Genomic DNA, 22,219 nt, shown 5'->3' with positions numbered 1-22,219 from the left:
AAAAAAAACCATAACAATGATATAAATACTAAAGAGCAAATAAAATTCGTACTCTTTTGTAATGAGAAAGATGCAAAGAGAGCAAATACAATGCATACAATTGACTACAGCTGTTTTATTAGACTCTCACTCCCACTCTCTCTTAATATCCATACTCTTCCTTTACTATGCTACAGAGGCTGTTTGTGGACGATGTATGGAGAGACCACCAAACATTCCATACATTTGCCTTTTATCCATTGTTTGCATCATGGAATAGCCCATAATATCTGTTTGCAGAGCACAAGAAGAATTTGCTGTAGCGAAAAGTTTATAAAAGCATTTGTTTGCATGGAAAATATTTCAGTTTCAGTGGAGCAGCCGGCGTTAAAACACGAGGAAAAAAAAACTTAAGAAATTACGATAGCAACTGAAAATAGAATAGCGAACAGAAATTGTGAGAGAAAATAGAAAAAAATAGAAATAAAAAAACACACACAACAACAAATAAACAAAGACACATAGTCATAATTCAATTCATCCAGACTAAGAACGAAAAAAAAGAAAAGCGACAAAAAACCAAAAAAAAAAAAAAAACACAAACAAAAACAAAAACTACTCTCACTAACTAGAGGCAATAGCAAAAGTCGGTGGTTTTCTTTATAATATATTAGCAACAACAAACAATGCATGGGGAAATTATAGAATAAATAACAAACAAACAATTAAAGATTATAATAAAACAAAAATACAACAAACAATCACAATAACAATACCAAATAGACAGACAAGAGATCTCAACATGATCATCATCTTCTTCGTGTAGTGGTTAATGTGAAAAATAAAAATTTTTAGAAAAATACACATTAAAAAAAAATTAAATAAAAAATTCGAAAAAAAGAAAAATAACAACAATATATAATGTCTCAAAATTATATGATGGGAAAACGGCAAACACACAAACCACACTAGCATCATAAGCAACAACAAAAATTATAATATAAATATTTGAAAAAAAAAAAAAATTAAAACAAAATAAAAGAAAAAGTTAATATAAAAATTATTTTTAGAAAATATATTGGAAAAGTGATATAAAAGCCCAACAAGAAAAGAAAAAAAATAAATGATATAGAAAAAAATATAGAAAAAAATATATATTTTTGAAAAAACAAAAATGATAAGAAAAGATCTGTAAAAATTAATTTTAAAAAATATATAAACAAATAAAGGCCAAAAATAGTTTGTAAAAATCACCAAAAACAAAAATCGTATAAATTATTTAAAACTTTTTAAAATATTAAACAAAATATATAAATTCATTCATTCGCTGTAAACAAGAAATGCTTAAATAAAATTCTAATTAAGAAACCCCTCAAAAAAAAAGCGCCAAAAACAACAACCTCACTGATAACCAAAATAAAGAAATTTTCTAAATACGAGAACAAAAAAGTAAATTCCTCTCCTTTAAAATCCATCTCCCCCACCCAGCATCACAACAGAGTGTATGTAAGTGTGCTTGTTCGTCTTTACTGTGTTGTCTGTCTGGCACCATTCTAGTGTCTTTGATTTACCACAACAACAACAACAAAGGCAACCCATCAACCACCATCACTAGCTCCATACATTATTTACCCCATCCATAGAGACAGTGTGTGGGTGTTGTTGTCTGCCTTCGTTCTGTGTTTTGTTGCGCCCCCCCCACCACCCACCACAACAACGCGAATTGGCAAAGTGAGAAGGGCATCCACAAAAAAAAAAAACAAAAACAAATCAAAGTGAACATATGAGAATACATATCTATGTATGGCTGGATATGAGAACTGTAGCTGGGGTATAAGCACGCGTAACTCACTTCTAAAGAGTGGGAGAGGGGAGAGATTATAGTCAAGGCATTTAAACGGTTAGAATTAAACGATTTTCCATGAGTGCAAGAAGTAATGATGATAGTAAAATTCCAGTGATGATTTTTGAATTTTCTTTCAATTGAATACATGAAAATACAAACACTTAGATTGTGTTTTGTTATTATTTATTATTGTTGTTGTTGCCCCGTTTGTTATTGCTTTGGATGACAGATGTGTTCCATTTGTCAACTGTCTAAGAAATAAAACGCACTATTTAACCACAAACACCCATACTCATTGCCTAAGCAATAAATTGTAATAGCAAACAAAAGCAAAAAAACAAATCAGCACCATATGCAATTGGCTTTCATTTGAAGTGTTAAAGAAATTGTGTACATTTTTTTTTGCTTTAAAATATTACAAAAAAATATATCACAAAAAACGTGCTATAAATTGTTGGTGTATTTTCTACACTTAAAATTACAAAATTAAGTAATAAAATTTAGTTTTTTTTTTGTAATCTGCATCATCAGACAACAGTCATCTGTTTTTGTTTATTGCACGAGGAAAATCACAGTAGCAGCATCATAATAATCCTAGGCTAAAATTTATTCAACGTAATTTTACCGTCGCATCAACAACAAAGAAATAATAAAAGGTGAGTTTATGATATAGTTGCCATTGGGATTGTGTTTACATTTACAAAGTGACGTTTTATTAAGAGATTTATAGAAAAAAAAAAGAAATATCGTAGAAAGTCTGATACACTAACAACAAGGGAACCCACCAGGAAAGAAAATATAGGTTATACTGAAAAACAAAGCTTGCCCGATATCAAAGTATATGTCGTCACACTAACAATTTTGGTGTTGTTTCCGAGCCAAAGAAGCAGAGAATTGAAGTAAAGATGCATTTAAGACACAATTCTCTTTTAAATTTGAAGTTCGCGTACACCGAAAGAATTTTCATCGTTAATTTTACGTTACGTTCATTAACTATTCTTCGTAAATTCTTCATGAAAACAATAAAATTTTCATTTATTTTCGTAAATTTTACGAAAAACTTTTTGCGAATATACGAATCTCTACGAAATATTCTACATTAACTTTTTTTCGTAAAAAGTTCGTACTTTTAACGACATTTTCCTCACATTTCATGATTTTTGTGAGGAAGTTTTTGCGCTAAAAAATCTCCATAAAAAGTACGAAACATTTGCGTTGAAATTATGAAGATGTTTCATTGTAGTTGTAAAATTTCCGTTCGCGACATAAAATTGTCTCTGATAGTGTATTCCTTTATTAACTATTTTGATGCATGTCTAAGGAACTTCTCAATTGGGTGCTAGAATGTTATGAAACAAGTATATATGGCCGTAAGTTCGGCCAGGCCGAATCTTATGGCGTTTTCGATTCGCCAAAAATATGTTGCCTTGGTGTTACTCTACTTTTTTCCTCATTGCATTTTCGACCAAATGATAGCGTCATTCCAAAGTTATTGTTAATTCCTAATATTGTGAGAGATACATGATCCAAAATCTATCACAGTGTCCTTCATAGTTTGCTATCAATTTCGAGAATGTTGCACCTTTTTTCCCAATCGAAATCGCTATTAAATACCCACTACCATGAATCAAATATTAGGGTTTCCTTTGAAATTTCAGGGGGGTTTGAGGACAACTCAAGCAGAGCAGTTCAAACAATACACTTCCCGGAGATACATTTAAAGATTTTACCTATGAAAACTATATTACATTCTGGATTTGTAAGAACCATTTTTGTTTTAGAGGAATCATTAACATCTCTTGTAAATGTGCAAGAAAATTATAAAATAACGTCTTGATTTGAAATCTTAAATCTATAGATTTTAACCCGAGAAGTAAAATATGGAAATTTTATATTGAGTTTCAAACAATTTTTGATGATCGATGCGCCTTCTATACCCTCAAGAAGTGAAATTTCAGGCAAATTGGATAAAAACTACGGTTTCTAGAAACCCAAGGAGTTAAATCGGGCAAACGTTCTTATGGGGGGCTATGCTAAAGCACTGACCTATACTCACCATTTTCGGCGTATCTCTTTATGATCCAAAAATAATTCTAGATTTCAAATTTCATACAAATTGGATAAAAACTACGGTTTTTATAATCCCAAGAAATAAAATCCGGAGATCGGTCATTATTGGGGATATACCAAAACATGTACCAATACTCACCATTTTCGGTACGCATATTTATGGTCCTCAAATACCTCTAGATTTCCAATTTCAGGCAAATTGGATAAAAACTACAGTTTCTATAAGTCCAAGAAGTAAAATCGGGAGATTGGCCTATATGGGGGATATACCAAAACATGGACCGATACTCAATATTTTCGGCACACGTCTTTATGGTCCAAAGATACCTCCAGATTTTCAAGTTCAGGAAAATTGGATAAAAACTTCGGATACTAGAAGCCCAAGAAGTAAAATCGGGAAATCGGTCTATATGGGGGCTATACAAAAACATGGACCGATACTCACCATTTTCGGTACGCCTATTTATGATCCTAAAATACCTCTAGATTTCCAATTTCAGGCAAATTGAATAAAAACCATTAGCGTAGCTAGACAATTTTCCTAGGGGGGGCTATAGCCCCCCTAGCTAAAAATTTATATTTCAATTAATGTTTTATTTCATAAAAATTAATAAAAAAATTAGACATCAAAATAACTCGAAAATTAATTTATAATAAAGCAACTAAAAGTAGTTCCACACATTTCCCAGCAAAAAAATTTGGAAGTTCTTGCAAAGGCACAATTTTAAAAGCACTTCCAGAAGATGTACTCCCAATGATGTTCTTTATTTTAACTACTCAGGAAGTTCTTTTAATTAAATTTTTCATAACTTGGTTTTTTCATACTTTTAATGGGAAATTTTAACTTTTTTGTTTCAAATACCTTAAAAACGAAGTAAGAATTCATAAAATGGTACAAATAATTTAAATTTTGTCGAAAAAAATTCTAAATCCAATCTGAAAAACTTGTGAATTTTTGAAAATATTTGAAGTCAAACGTTTCCGACAAGCATTAGAATCCATTAAAAATTATAAAAATTATTTATTTGACAAAATATAACAGAATTTTTTAATTTACATTCAAAACATTGAATTCGGATCACACCTAAAGAAGTGATGCAAATTCAGTACAACGGCTGTGGAAATGGAGGACTTCCGTCCTGTGACAAGCCCATGTTAAATTCATCGCTTCTTCGCCAATTTTGCACCACTTCCGAATCCAGAAAGATCATTTTCAATACTTTTTTGGCGACGCTTTTTTGGCTGGGGTTGTTTATTTTTTATAAAAATGGAAAATCGTAAATAGGTTTTCAAATTCTGGGGGGGGCTAAAATTTTTCTGGGGGGGTCTAAGCCCCCTCCCCAGAGGCCTTCCTACGCTTATGATAAAAACTACAGTTTCTATAAGTCCAAGAAGTAAAATCGGGAGATTGGCCTATATGGGGGATATACCAAAACATGGACCGATACTCGCCATTTTCGGCACACCTCTTTATGGTCCAAAAATACCTCCAGATTTGCAAATTCAGGCAAATTGGATAAAAACTTCGGATTCTAGAAGCCCAAGAAGTAAAATCGGGAAATCGGTCTTTATGGGGGCTATACCAAAACATGGACCGATACTGACCATTTTTGGCACACCTCTTTATGGTCATAAAATATTTCTAGATTTCCAATTTCTGGTAAATTGAATAAAAACTGCGGATTCTAGAAGTCCAAGAAGTAAAATCGGGAGATCGGTCTATATGGGGACTATACCAAAACATGGACTGATACTCACCATTTTTGGCACACCTCTTTATGGTCATAAAATACCTCTAGATTTCAAATTTCAGGCAAATTGGATAAAAACTACGATTTCTATAAGCCCAAGATCCCAAATCGGGAGGCCGGTTTATATGGGGACTATATCAAAACCTGGACCGATATAGCCCATCTTCGAACTGGACCTGCCTGCAGACAAAAGACGAGCTTGTGCATAATTTCAGCATGATTGCTTCATTATTGAAGACTGTAGCGTGATTACAACAGACAGCCAGACAGACGGAGAGACAGACAGACAGACGGACATGGTTATATCGTCTTAGAATTTCTCCCTGATCAAGAATATATATACTTTATATAGTCGGAAATCGATATTTCGATGTGTCACAAACGGAATGACAAACTTATTATACCCCCGTCACCATTCTATGGTGGTGGGTATAAAAAAGTGAGGCAACCAATCTGCAAAATTATTCAAGAACTTAAGGTATATAGTAGTGAGGACTTTTTGCAAACTTGATAATACAACACAGAGAAAACAGTGAACCCACCAGGAAGAAAAATTTTGGTTAATTTTAAAATTTTCGATTATTTGTAGAAAATTTTGATATCACAAAAATAAGTAAATATTTTTCGACAAATTCAAGAAAATTTATTAGATGTAATTAATTTTTTTCATTTGTTAAAGAAAATTTTGAAGTTTGAAGGAAAATATTGGAGTTCAAAATTGCAAGAATGTCTTTAGTGACATGCGAAGTTCAAGATGGGCGCATTATTGGTAAAATTTAAACATTTTAAGAAATTCTGAACTATTTTGGGAGAGACACGAATTTAGTTAATCTTTATGCTTCATTTGTGTATAAATTTTTCCCTCTGTTTTAGTAAATTTAACTAATGTGCGCAAAAGAAAAATATTAAAGTCATGGAAGTTTTCTTAAAATATAATAATTCCATGAACTAAAAGAGAGTTAAATCGGCTTTAGTGAAATATTGGGTTCACTTTTTTTTTGGAGAGAACCCATTGTACTTTGGGCGAAATATTTTTTTTTTTTATAAAAAAAAGTTTTGAACATAAAAGTACGAAACATTTTCTTAGAAATTATAAATAAGTTTCATTAAAAGTCTCAAACTTTTTCATAAAAAGTACGAAAATTGTACATACAATTGTGAAGAACAAATTTCGTTAAAAGTCGAGTCTGAATTTGTCTTTATTTCCAAATTCAGACTCGACTTCAAGTAGAAATTGTGCTATGCTTCAAGTCTAAATTGTTTTTAAAATAAAGTGTGGAAAGACGTCCCCCATTTTTGAACGATTTTTTGATTTGTAGTCGAGATGGAAAAAGACAACAAATTTAAAGACAATTTCATTAATTTTGAAGAATTTTTCAGAATTATTAAACCAAAGTTGACTTTAGTCAAATAAAATTTTCTTTCATGTAAATATACGCATTTTAAGAGCAATTACTTTATTTTATTTTTACCGACATTTCTACAAAAAAAAAAGAAAAAAAAATTATATCAGAGAAATGCGTCTTCGATGCTAAGCACGACACGCATTCGTATTTTAAGGGCAAGAAATCTTTGGCCTTATGACAATATTTTTTAGTGGAATTTTAGAATTTTTTTGTGTGAAATTTACAAATTTTAGGAAATTCTACATTATTTTCTTGGAAATTCGGTACATTTAGTATTCGATTCGTTTGTTTCGTTCTATAGTTCATTCAACTAAAAACAAGGAAGATTGAAGGAAAATTTCTCATAATAATTTCCATGAACTAAAATAAAATTAAATTGGCTTTAGTAGCCCCTCGTATTTTGCACAAACTCTCCTTTGTTTGGAATATTTTTAATGGATATCCTGGTGTTATTCTCAGCATGCAAATCAAGATAGTTTTTTACCTATTGTCATATTCTCTATTTGTATCTTAAATTATGAAGGATTTACACTGGCGATCAAAACATATAGGTATTTATTTCAGCGATTAAATTTCGATATCAGAAAGAAACAAAAAAAACCAGCCGTATCTCATACAAAACATAAAATCTAGTCTGAAATTCTATAAAAGCCACAGGAATTGGACGGTGGAAGATTGGAAACGGGTATTTTAGTCTGACGCTCGGCGGCGGAAGGTGTGCTTTTTTTTTAGCAGATCTCTTTGACAGGTAAACTCGATCACTTTGTTTGTTCCCATACTGTTCAATTTAAAATGGCTTCGCATCGGAGTAAACCAAATTCTTTTTCAATATGTTTTACATACGATTTTGCGATATGATCAGATAAAAATGCTTTTGTAAGCTTTGTAAGCTATTAAATGATCTACCACTGCACGCTCACAAAAAATCGCTTCTGTAACATATACTCCCAAACATATTTTGCTTCAAGCATATACATTTTTGGGTATTGCCCAAACATTTATATGTTTGATATCTTCCAATATATAATATGTTTGAAAGCATATTGGTCTAAACAATATATGTTCGGGTAGTCTAAGTTCCAAACATTTTGTATTTTTGCATCCAAATTCAATAATGTTGTCTTCCAAAAAACAATATGTTATTATGTGAACATATAATATGTTTGGAAGCATTTTGCAACCAAAAATATTATATGCTTAAAAAAAATCTCCCAAACAATATTATGCTCAAAATTTTATTTATTTATTTATAAATTTACAATCATAATGAATTATGAAAATAAACAGGTAATATAGGTGCTAACAACATAGGTTTTCGACCTGAATGCTCAAAATTTTGTTTCTGCCCAATTGTATATTCCCCCACATCTTTCTCACTTCCACGAGATTTTTTAGTTCTTAGCACCTTTTTCTGTAATACAAACATTGTAGAAGAAATTATCCAATTGTATGATTTTTTTTATTTTAATTTTACCTTTTGCCGGACGGGGATTCGAACAGCGGACCACACAGTTTGTAAGGATCAAAGAAGTAGCTGATCAATTGCCCAAGGAAAAATAAAATGTTAATTTTGTAATAACAAGTAACAACCACCAACTTAGTTCAATATCGCTCCCTGTTAAATAGCTCTCCAAGCTACTAAACACATATATGTTTATAGGCTATTTCTAAATTAATATATGTGTGCATCCAAGCATATTATATTTACAAACATTTTATGTCCCAAACATAATATGTTCTAACATACTAACATATATTTCCCAAACATGTTATGCTAGTTTATGAACATTATATGCTTGCACTCAAAAATATTGTGTTTAAAAATTTGTGTTCCAAACATATAATGTTTATAGCCAAACATATGAAAAACAGTCTTTTTCATCCGTGTGGAATACGTCTTTCAGCTTTCGAGCGAGCGGTATAAAAGCTGCAGCAACTTGTGGGTGGTTGCAATACATATCAGTCACCCAATATATCTAAATCTAGGCCAATTCGCTGTGTCAGCCCAGCTATAGGCCAAAATGCGTTTTTATCAAATTTTTTTTGCAATCAAAAAATGCATATGAAAAATTTATTGTGTTCATATTAGGTAAACTATTCGTCATAAGGAGCCACCGTTGTGCAATGGTTAGCATGCCCGCCTTGCATACAAAAGGTCGTGGGTTCGATTCCTGCTACGACCGAACACCAAAAAGTTTTTCAGGGGTGGATTATCCCACCTCAGTAGTGCTGGTGACATTTCTGAGTGTTTCAAAGCTTCTCTATGTGATTTCACTGCAATGTTGAACGCCGTTCAGACTCGGCTATAAAAAGAAGAACCCTTGTCATTGAGTTTAACAAGCACAATAGACTGAGTAGTCTAAGTGAGCCTGATACATCGGGCTGCCACCTAACCTACGTCATAGACCGAAAATTAGCCAATTTTTTTGATAATTCCAAAAACAAAAAATCCCATCCCAATATTGAAAAAAAAAAGAAATTTTTATAAAAAAAATATTTTTGTAAGAAACTATGCGCCCTAGAGCCAAATATAATAAAGTCTAAAATAATAAAGTCTAAAAGTCCATCCAAAGTAAAAAATTATGTTTCTTATATCTCCTCAACTTTGCGTCCCAGAGCGCAAACGAAGCTTACTTCGAGATCACGATAAAATTGAAAATCCCATCTGAATTCTACAAATTTGAAATTTTTATATGAAAACAAGTATATACGGCCGTAGGTTCGGCCAGGCCGAATCTTATGTACTCTCCACCATGGATTGCGTAGAAACTTATACGAAAGACTGTCATCCACAATCGAATTACTTGGGTTGTGGTATCTTAAAACTTCTTAACATCGTTTTCTGAATTGTGAGTTAGTCCATACGTGGTATATATTAGACAAAAAAGTTATGTATAGTTAAGTCTACAAATAATTACGAATCGATATGGACTTTTTGCACGGTACGTAGAGAGCCAGAATTATATGGGGGCTATATACAATTATGAACTTGATATGGAACAATTTTTGTGTGATTGGAAATCGATTTATCTGAGGGATATATATAACTATAGACCGATATGGACCTAGTTAGGCATGGTTGTTAACGACCATAAAGGGTGATGCGGTCAAAATTTGGTCAATATAAACTTGACGTATTTCTTTCAATTTTGCATTTAAAAAACCTGAACACCCCTCATTTTGAAGGTGTGTGTGTAGAATGTTGCTCCTATTTTGATTTTGGAATTCACTCTTCAGTTGTCAAAATACCGTCCAAGCAAGAAGAGCAGCGTATCAAAATTTTGCTCGCGCATCGCGAAAATCCGAGCTACTCGCACGCAAAGCTGGCAAAATCGCTAAAAGTTGCCAAATCAACTGTTACAAATGTAAATAAAGTGTTTGGGGAACGTTTGTCGACAGCCAGGAAGTCTGGATCGGGTGGAAATCGAAAACCGGAAGCCGCTGAGACGACAAAGAGAGTTGCCGGTAGTTTCAAGCGAAACCTAACCTCTCTCTCCGAGATGCCGCAAATAAGCTGGGTGTATCGTCTACAACCGTGCATCGAGCCGGACTATCGACTTACAAGAAGGTAGTGACTCCAAATCGCGATGATAAACAAAATACGACGGCCAAAGCGCGATCCCGGAGGCTGTACACGACGATGCTGCGTGTTCATGGACGACGAAACCTACGTCAAAGCCGACTACAAGCAGCTTCCGGGACAGGAGTTTTATACGGCAAAAGGAAGGGGAAAGGTAGCAGATATTTTCAAGCACATAAAACTGTCAAAGTTTGCAAAGAAATATCTGATTTGGCAAGCCATCTGTACGTGTGGCTTGAAAAGCAGCATTTTCATAGCTTCCGGGACTGTCAACCAAGAAATTTACGTAAAAGAGTGTTTGAATAAACGTCTGCTGCCTTTCCTGATGAAACACGGTTGTTCCGTACTGTTTTGTTCCGGATTTGGCATCTTGCCATTACGGTATAAAGGCCATGGAGTGGTACGCCGCCAACAACGTGCAGGTGGTTCCCAAGGACAAGAACCCTCCCAACACGCCAGAGCTCCGCCCAATTGAGAAATACTGGGCGGAACCTAAAGAAGACCAAAAAAACTGCTAAGGACGAGCAGCAGTTCAAGGCAAACTGGCTTTCTGCGGCGAAGAAAGTGGACAAGGTGGCTGTACAAAATCTGATGGCAGACGTCAAGCGTGAGGCCCGGCAATTCGAATTTGGAAAAGCGAAAGCCTAACTGAATATTTTTCCTGAATTTTATACTAATTGAACTTGAAAAAGAAATTTAATTTGATTTTTTAAATAAACGATTTCACCGATTTACACGCGTTTTCCCTTGACCAAATTTTGACCGTATCACCCTTTATACTAGCACAATGTACCAAATTTCAACTCACTCGGATGATTTGGCTTGGTACATTGGCTCCTCCAAGAGGCTCCAAAACCAAATCTCGGGATCAGTTTATATGGGGCTATATATGATTATGGACTGATATGGACCACTTTTGGCATGGTTGTTAAATATCATATACTATCACCATGTACCAAATTTCAAGCAGATCGGATGAATTTTGCTTCTTCAAAAGGCACCGGAGGTTAAATCTGGGGATCGGTTTATATGGGGCCTATATATAATTATGGGCCGATACCGACCAATTTTTGCATGGGAGTTTGAGGCCATATATTAACACCACGTACCAAATTTCAACTGAATCAGATTAATTTTGGTCTTCCAAGAGGCTCCGGAGGTCAAATCTGGTGATAGGTTTATATGGGGGCTATAGATAATTATGGACCGATGTGGACCAATTTTTGCATGGATGTTAGAGACCATATACTAACACCATGTACCAAATTTCAGCCGGATCGGATGAAATTTGCTTCTCTTAGAGGCCTCGCAAGCCAAATCGGGGGATCGATTTATATGGGGGCTATACGTAAAAGTGGACCGATATGGCCCATTTGCAATACCATCCGACCTACATCAATAACAACTACTTGTGCCAAGTTTCAAGTCGATAGCTTGTTTCGTTCGGAAGTTAGCGTGATTTCAACAGACGGACGGACGGACATGCTCAGATCGACTCAGAATTTCACCACGACCCAGAGTATATATACTTTATGGGATCTTAGAGCAATATTTCGATGTGTTACAAACGGAATGACAAAGTTAATATACCCCCCATCCTATGGTGTAGGGTATAAAAATATTTAGCTTATACCTATCTGTCCTAGAGCGAAAAGGAACTTCATTCGAAGTTCAATCTTACCGACTTTTTAAAAACTTCAATATTAAAATCGAATATTCGATTTTAATCAATTTAAAAAAAAATCAAACTTTTAGTCAGTTAGAAAGATTGTGACTTTTCGATGTCTATGGCCAGGCCAGGTCCTAATAGAACACAAGTCCTCTCTTATTGGTAAAATTGGGTCTCTTCTAGGCATTTGCTTGCTTCAGGCGGTTTAATTGTTGACAGTATAGTTCGGAGTTCAAATAATTCTGTCATAATCGAGATTTGTCGATGGACTGCAAAATATTAACTATATTTTAATTTAATTTTAATTAATTTAAAACTTAATTCAGTCAACTATTTTCATGATTCTCATCTGCATCACTCGATTTTGGGAACAGCACCAAACTTCCATCTTCGTCTCGTCCAGTCTCAAGTCTTATTTAGATATTTTATTTTTATGGAAAATTAATAAGAATTTTAATTTAAAATTAATTCCATTTTATTCGCACACATTGGTTTCTAATTTTGTTTTAATTTTCTCTCATTCACTTATCCGCCTACGATGGTGTGAATGGTCGTAAAACAACAATTAAATGACTTCATTTTCATTTTCTATGAAAAGTCCATGTTAAATTTTCCAAGTCCAAGTCCTTAATTAACAGTTCGGCATAAGTAAATAAGACCAAGAGTAAAATAAACATTTACACGAAAGTCTATTTTTATTTATGGGCCCACAAATGGCAATAATTTATTTTTTCTGCCTCCTCTCCCTTTCATTATCTTTGCTGTGTCTCCTCCATGTTCGTGCCATGGCAGGAATATCGAAATTTCTTCGCTTCAACACCATTATCTGTGTATTTCAAAGCTTGTATTTACTCTTTTGTCTTTGGGTTGGAATTACACTGCGTGAAGGAAATGGAAAATGTAGCAATTTGTTTTTTTTTGTTTATTCTGAAGTTAATTGAAGAGGGATGGCAAGGATATGAAATGAAATAGGTTGAATTAAAGATTAGTCTTTGCAGAGTATATTTTCTTAAAAAAAACACAAGCAAATTACACATACAACCTTAGAAAATATATAAGATAGATGAAAAAGTCTTTTCTCCGGTTTAAACATAAACTTAAAATTAAAATTAAAACTAAATCTAAGTCTAATAATTTTTATTTCTAAAGAAAATTTTATCCAAAATTTTATTTCTGTAGAAAATTTTGCAAAAATTTTATTTCTATAGAAAATTTTGGCAAAATTTCATTTTGTTGGAAAAGTTTGTCAAAAACTTTATTTCTATAGAACATTTTGTCAAAGTTTTACTTTTATAGAAAAAATTGCAACATTTTATTTCTATAGGAAATTTTGTCAATTTTTTTCTGTAGAAAATTTTGTCAAAATTTTATTTCTATAGAAAATTTTGTTAAATTTGTTTTCTATAGAAAATTTTGTCAAAAATTTTATTTCTATAGAAAATTTTGTCAAAAATTTAATTTCTATAGAAAATTTTGTCAAAAATTTAATTTCTATAGAAAATTTTGCCAATATTTCATTTCTACACACAAAAAAATTTCACGAAAATTTTTCCAATTAAAATTTTAATTGAGTTTTAAAAAATATTCAATTAAAAATTTAATTGATTCAACAAATTTTTTAATTGAAACAAAAATCAATCACAAAAATAATAGTATCAATTAATTTTTTTAATTGGATCAATTAACTTTTTAATTGACCTTCAATAAATTTTTAAATGATACTATAATTTCTGTGATTGAAGACATTTCAATTAAAAATTAATTGGATCAATTTATTTCGTGATTGAATCAGAAAATTTTTTTTGTGTGTATAGGAAATTTTGTCATGTTTTCATTTCTATAGAAAATTGTGTCAAAATTTAATTCTATAGAATCTTTATCAAAATTTTAGTGCCAGAGAACATTTTGTCAAGATTTTATTTCTATAGGAAATTTTGTCAACATTTTACTTCTATAGGCAATTTTGTGAATTCCTATAGAAATAAAATAGAATTTTTTTTTAAATTTTATTTTAATATGAAATCTTACCAAATTTTATTTCTATAGAAAATTTTGTCAAAATTCTATTTCTATAGCAAATTGTATCAAAATTTTATTTCTACAGAAATTTTGCCAAGATTACATAGAAAATTATGCCACAATTTCATTTCTATAAGAAATTTTGTCAAATATTCATTTCGATACAAAATTTTGTCAAAATTTTATTTCTATAGAAAATTTTGTCAAAATTTTATTTCTATAGAAAATTTTGTCAAAATTTTATTTCTATAGAAAATGTTGTCGAAATTTTATTTCTATAGAAAATTTTGTCAAAATTTTATTTATATAGAAACGTTTGTCAAAATTTTATTTCTATAAACAATTTTGTCAACATTTTATTGCTAGAGAAAATTTTGTCAAAATGTTATTTTTATAGAAAATTTCGTCAAAATTTCATTTCTATAGAAAATTTTGTCAAAAGTTTATTTCTAAAGAAATTTTTTTCAAAATTTTATTTCTACAGAAAATTTTGTCGAAAAATTTTATTTGTATAGAAAATTTTGTCAAAATTTCATTAATATAGTAAATTTTGTCAAAATTTCATGTATATAGACAATTTTGACAAAATTTCATTTCTATAAGAAATTTTGTCAAATTCTTATTTCGATAAAAAAATTTAGCAAATTTTTTTTGCTAGAGAAAATTTTGTCAAAATTTTAATGGTAGAACAAATTTTGTCAAAATGTAATTTCTATAGAAAATTTTTTTAAAATTTCATTTCGATAGAAAATGTTGTCAAATTTTCATTTCGATAGAAAATTTTGTCAAAATTTTACTGCTAGATAAAATTTTGTCAAAATTTTATTTCTATAGAAAATTTTGTCAAAATTTCATTTATATAGAAAATTTTATCAACATATTATTGCTAGAGAAAATTTTGTCAAAATTTTACTGCTAGAGAAAATTTTGTCAAAATGTCATTTTTATAGAAAATTTCGTCAAAATTTCATTTCTATAGAAAATTTTGTCAAAATTTTATTTATATAGAAAATTTTGACAAAATTTCATTTCGATAGAAATTTTTAGCAAATTTTTTTTTTTTTGCTAGAGAAAATTTTGTCAAAATTTTACTGGTAGAGCAAATTTTGTCAAAATGTAATTTCTACAGAAAATTTGTTCAAAATTTCATTTCTATAGAAAATGTTGTCAAATTTTCATTTCGATAGAAAATTTTGTCAAAATTTTATTTCTATAGAAAATTTTGTCAAAATTTTATTTCTATAGAAAATTTTGTCAAAATTTTATTTCTATAGAAAATTTTGTCAAAATTTTATTTCTATAGAAACTTTTGTCAAAATTTTATTTCTATAGAAAATTTTGTCAAAATTTCATTTATATAGATAATTTTATCAACATTTTATTGCTCGAGAAAATTTTGTCAAAATGTCATTTTTATAAAAAATTTCGTCAAAATTTAATTTCTAAGGAAAATTTTGTCAAAACTTTATTTCTATAGAAAATTTTGTCAAAATTTTATTTCTATAGAAAATTTTTTCAAAATTTTATTTCTATAGAAAATTTTATTTCTTTAGAAAATTTTGTCAAAATTTCATTTGTATAGAAAATTTTGTCAAAATTTCATTTCTAAAAGAAATTTTGTCAAAATTTCATTTCGATAGAAAATTTTACCAATTTTTTTTTTGCTAGAGAAAATTTTGTCAAAATGTCATTTCTATAGAAAGTTTTGTCCAATTTTCATTTCTATAGAAAATGTTGCCAAATTTTCATTTCGATAGAAAATTTTGTCAAAATTTTAGTTCTATAGAAAATTTTGTCAAAATTTTATTTCTATAGAAAATTTTGTCAAAATTTTATTTCTATAGAAAATTTTGTCAAAATTTCATTTCTATGGATAATTGTCAAAATTTTATTTCTATAGAAAATTTATTTCTATAGAAAATTTTATCAACATTTTATTGCTAGAGAAAATTTCGTCAAAATTTCATTTCTATAGATAATTGTCAAATTTTTATTTCTATAGAAAATTTTGTCAAAATTTCATTTCTATAAGAAAATTTGTCAAATTTTCATTTTGATAGAAAGTTTTATCAAAATTTTTTTCTAGAGAAAATTTTGTCAAAGCGTCATTTCTATAGAAAATTTTGTCAAAATATCATTTCTATAGGAAATTTTGTCAAATTTTCATTTCGATAGAAAATGAAAATTTTGTCAAAATTTTATTTCTATAGAAAATTTTGTCAAAATTTTATTTCTATAGAAAATTTTGTCCAAATTTTATTTCTATAGAAAATTTTGTCAAAATTTTATTTCTATAGAAACTTTTGTCACAATTTTATTTCTATGGAAAATTTTGTGTTTTATCCTATGGAGGGTATAAAAATTGAAAAGTCGTCATTTGCAAAAATCAAAAAACTCGAAAGCACATATTGGCATGCAATTAAGTGAATGTTTAGATCCCAGTAATATTTCTCTAAGTATTTATTTGGGACAAAAATTTTCTATTTTAAGTACTCTTTAATACAGAGTTAACAAAACTCATTTGAAAATGATTTGTTTTGATGGTCGTCCTTCACTTAAATTATTTCCTACCCCCGCCCTCTATTATAAGGCCATCGGAAGTTGTAATATTTCATGTCCCATTTAAGGTCTACACTCGTGCCTCTAATTTTTATTTGATTTTATTTCTAGTTTGTTTCCCTTTATTTAGGTTTGCTACTTTTGCCTCTCATATTTTTTGTCGTTTGAATTTTTAACTGAGTCTTATAATTTTTTGACCTTTTTATCTGTTAAGATATCTTAGGGGTTTTGTATCTGTGTGTGAGTGCGTGTTTTTTTTTCTGTTCAAAGGTTCTTCCCCTTTTCAGGGGGTTAGGTTTGTCTCAACTGTCTGGGTTGGTCTCCCCGGTATTCATTGTAGTCGTCATGTTAATGCTGGAGGCTACAGAATTTTTATTGTTTTTGCGTTTCTCTCCAAAGACATCAAGATATACTGCAGTGATATCTGTTGAATTTTGTCTGGGGGTTGATGCTGCTGCTATTGCTACTGCTGTTTATTATTACCGTCTATTTCTATGGGTATTTGCTTTTATTTTACTGAGTTGTTTTTGTAGTTTACGTTGTTGTTATGATTTTTTTTTTTAAATTAGTCGACTCTAAAGGGTGACCCATAAACTTATGAGATCTATCTTACCTATGAACATACGATATGGGCAATTTCATGATTTTATTGATGGCTCACTATTCAATATAGGCGCATTAAAAAGGGTGGCTGATATCTAGTGCAACTAACTATAAGTTGTTATCATTTCTAAATCGCTCTTCTGACAGCTGACAAATTTATTTCAGAGAAATCTCATTTTACAGGCATACAAAAGCATTTTGAATTAAAGTTAGCCGTGATGGAACTGAAGCACGAGCGAATAAATGTCAATTCCGTACAAAGAAAGACTTTCCCATAACTTTCTTGACTTCAAGTGGACGTGGCATATAATCTTCTATTCTACCAAAACAGGGAATATTTTTTACTGTTTGGTAGATTGGTAGAATTCCTGATGTTTTGGTAGATTTTCCAAAATAGTCCTCTTCAACTTAGAGGTACTTCACAAATTTTCTATAGATTTAAAATATTTATAAAATTTTGTATATGGAAAAAATGTTGAAATGTTTAAAATTTTCTACATAGAAATAAAATGTTGACTACATTTTCTATAGAATTAAAATGTTGACAAAATTTTCTATAGAATTAAAATTTTGACAAAATTTTCTATAGAAATAAAATTTTGACAAAATTTTCTATAGAAATAAAATATTGACAAAATTTTCTATTGAAATAAAATTTTGACAAAATTTTCTATAGAAATAAACTTTTGACAAAATTTTCTATAGAAACAAAATTATGACAACATTTTCTATAGAAACAAAATTTTGCAAATTTTTCTATATAAATAAAATTTTGACAAAATTTTCTATAGAAATAAACTTTTGACAAAATTTTCTATAGAAATAAAATTTTGATAAAATTTTCTATAGAAACAAAATTTTGCAAAATTTTCTATAGAAATAAAATTTTGACAAAATTTTCTATAGAAATAAAATTTTAACAAAATTTTCTATAGAAATAAAATTTTGACAAAATTTTCTATAGAAATAAAATTTTAACAAAATTTTCTATAGAAATAAAATTTTGACAAAATTTTCTATGGAAATAAAATTTTGACAAAATTTTCTATAGAAATAAAATTTTGACAAAATTTTTTATAAAAATAAAATTTTTAAAAATTTAAAAAAATTTTTTTTTATAAATAAAATTTTGACAACATTTTCTATAGAAATAAAAGTTTTCGACAAAATTTTCTATAGGAATAACATTTTGACAAAATTTTCTATAGAAATAAAATTTTGACAACATTTTCTATAGAAATAAAATTTTGACAAAATTTTCTATAGAAATACAATTTTGACAAAATTTTCTATAGAAATAAAATTTTGACAAAATTTTCTATAGAAATAAAATTTTTACAAAATTTTCTATAGAAATAAAATTATGACAACATTTTTCTATATAAATAAAATTTTTACAAAATTTTCTATAGAAATAAAATTTTGACAAAATTTTCTATAGAAATGAAATTTTGACAAAATTTTCTATAGAAATAAATTTTGACAAAGTTTTCGATAGAAATAAAATTTTGACAAAATTTTCTATAGAAATAAAATTTTGACAAAATTTTCTATAGAAAAAAAATTTTGACAAAATTTTCTATAGAAATAAAATTTTGACAAAATTTTCTATAGAAATAAAATTTTGACAAAATTTTCTATAGAAATAAAATGTTGACAAAATTTTCTATAGAAATAAAATTTTGACAAAATTTTCTATAGAAATAAAATTTTGACAAAATTTTCTATAGAAATAAAATTTTGACAAAATTTTCTATAGAAATAAAATGTTGACAAAATTTTCTATAGAAATAAAATTTTGAAAAAATTTCCTATAGAAATAAAATTTTTACAAATGTTTCTATATAAATAAAATTTTTAGAAATTTTTCGATAGAAATAAAATTTTGACAAAATTTTCTATAGAAATAAAATTTTGACAAAATTTTCTTAGAAATAAATTTTGACAAAGTTTTCTACAGAAATAAAATTTTGACAAAATTTTCTATATAAATAAAATATTGACAAAATTTTCTATAGAAATAAAATTTTTCGACAAAATTTTCTATATAAATAACATTTTGACAAAGTTTTCTATAGAAATAGAATTTTGACAAAATTTTCCATAGAAATATAATTTTGACAAAATTTTCTATAGAAATAAAATTTTGACAACATTTTCTAAAGAACTAAAATTTTGACAAAGTTTTCTACAGAAATAAAATTTTGACAAAATTTTCGATAGAAATAAAATTTTGACAACATTTTCTATAGAAATAAAATTTTGACAAAATTTTCGATAGAAATAAAATTTTGATAAAATTTTCGATAGAAATAAAATTTTGACAAAATTTTCTATAGAAATAAAATTTTGACAAAAATTTCTATAGAAATAAAATTTTGACAAAATTTTCTATATAAATAACATTTTGACAAAGTTTTCTATAGAAATAAAATTTTGACAAAATTTTCGATAGAAATAAAATTTTGACAAAATTTTCTATAGAAATAAAATTTTTACAAAATTTTCTATAGAAATAAAATTTTGACAAAATTTTTTATAAAAATAAAATTTTTACAAATTTTTCTATATAAATAAAATATTGACAAAATTTTCTATAGAAATAACATTTTGACAAAATTTTCTATAGAAATAAAATTTTGACAAAATTTTCTATAGAAGTAACATGTTGACAAAATTTTCTATAGAAATAAAATATTGACAAAATTTTCTATAGAAATAAAATTTTGACAAAATTTTCTATATAAATAAAATATTGACAAAATTTTCTATAGAAATAAAATTTTGACAAAATTTTCTATAGAAACAAAATTTTCTATAGAAATAAAATGTTGACAAAATTTTCTATAGATATAAAATATTGACAAAATTTTCTTTAGAAACAAAATTTTCACAAAATTTTCTATAGAAATAAAATTTTGATAACATTTTTTATATAAATAAAATTTTTACAAAATTTTGTATAAAAAATAAAACTTTAACAAAATTTTTTATAAAAATAAAAATTTTAATTGAAACAAAATTCAATCACAAATATTAATTGTATCAATTAATTTTTTATTTGGAACAATTATTTTTTTAATTGGTTTTGTTGATTGATACTACCGTTTCTGTGATTGAAGACATTTCAAATTTAAAATTAATTGGATCAAATAGTTTCATGATGGAAGACAACAAAAATGTTTTCTGTGTACCCGCTCGTCTTCACCGACTATGAGGTCATCGAAAGACAATATTAAAGCCCAAGGCAGACAAATATTTCGACCGGAGAGCATGGACATTCCAAATGGACCCGGAATCATCGCACTCAGCACGTGTCAGCCGAGAATGGCTTTCGAGTGAGGTTCCTCGCTTCGTTTCTACTGCATAATGGCCGCCGTAATTTCCAGATTTAGATCCGTTGCACGTTTTCGTTTGAGTCATGTTGGAGAATAAGGTTGGCACTAAAAAATACCAAAATGTCGATTATCTCAAACGGCACTTCACTGGGATTGGGCCAAAATATCGTAGAGACACTTTCGAGCAGCATGTGATGGCTTTGTCGGTCATTTGAAAGCCATACTTAGTGCACAAACTTTAAATAAATATTCAATTGACAAAATTCGTTGATATTTTTTCTGTGTGCCAAAAGTATCTACACGCAAAGAAAAAAAAAACGTTTGGAAAACGTGTACCGAAAACGTTTTTCTTTTGTTAGAGTTTTTTGAATTGCTTCGAAACGTATACACGTTTATCACAAAAAAAAATCGTTTGTTACAAACTTTTTATTTTTTCAATAAAAAGAGGTTTTTTTGAACCAACAACACAGTCCATTTCGTTTATATCAAACACTGTTCTTTTCTGACTTTAGGTCTTTTATAAGACACATTTTACAGTTCATAGTAAAAATTTAATATAGTAGAATGTAATGTTGAACATTTTTCGGGATTTTCCGACCATATTTGGAATATATGTAAAAAAAAAAAAAAAAACTTTGGTTGAAGCAGGGATCGAACCCACGACCCTTGGCATGCAAGTCGGACGTAGCAACCACTGTTCCACTGTGCCCAACTAAGTGTATTTTTCCGTTAAATAAACTTTGTTTAATCGGCTCGTGGGCGCCGCAAGCTATGCTATATAAATATAACTTATATGGCTAATTGTCTATTGATGACAATAACGGCTACATAGTTCAGTGGATAGTGTGTTGGCTTACAAATTGCATGGTCCACCGTTCGATTCTCCGTCCAGGCGAAAGGTAAAAAAAATTTTAAATTTATAAAATCGTATAAGTTCCTCTACATTGTTTGTATTACGGAAAAAGGTGCTAATAACTAAAAAACTTCGTGGAAGTGAGAAATATGTGAGGGAAAATGCAATTAGCCAGAAAAAAATTTTTTTTGAGTTAGTCTATATGAAATTGTTACATCCTGGAAAAGAATAAACGTTTATCACAAAAAGTATATACTTTTCTTCAAAATACACTTCGTTTCAACGAAAAGCAAATGTGAAACGAACTTTGTTTGTCTAAAATTTCGTTTGGGAGGAAAGAATTATTTTTTTGCGTGTAATTCTAATAAATCTTAACTGATTTTAAAATTATTATGTGCGACATTTTTTGCTTTTGAATAAACCATTTTATATTGGCCTAAAGGATTGGTTATTTTTACAATAAATGTATATAAATAAATGAAAACTAAACAAAATTGTCAAAAAAATATGGCGCCTTACTTTGTTGCTTAAAATATCTGTCACCCT

General features: G+C 29.0%; 1 protein-coding gene across 2 annotated transcripts in view; it reads left to right on the top strand.

Annotated features, from left to right (window-relative positions):
* Positions 1–336: 336 nt before the first annotated feature.
* Dgk (diacyl glycerol kinase 1) overlaps positions 337–22,219 on the top strand; it is a 372,554-nt gene continuing 350,671 nt past the window's right edge. For both annotated transcript variants that reach the window (XM_075313077.1, XM_075313076.1), the window contains exon 1: positions 337–2,481. The gene's annotated coding sequence lies outside the window, so the exon portion shown is untranslated. The remainder of the gene's footprint in view (positions 2,482–22,219) is intronic.

Source organism: Haematobia irritans, chromosome 5 (genome assembly GCF_050003625.1).
Source record: "Haematobia irritans isolate KBUSLIRL chromosome 5, ASM5000362v1, whole genome shotgun sequence".
NCBI lineage: Eukaryota > Metazoa > Arthropoda > Insecta > Diptera > Muscidae > Haematobia > Haematobia irritans.
Note: the sequence above shows the minus strand (reverse complement) of the source record. Positions and strands in the feature narration are given on the sequence as shown.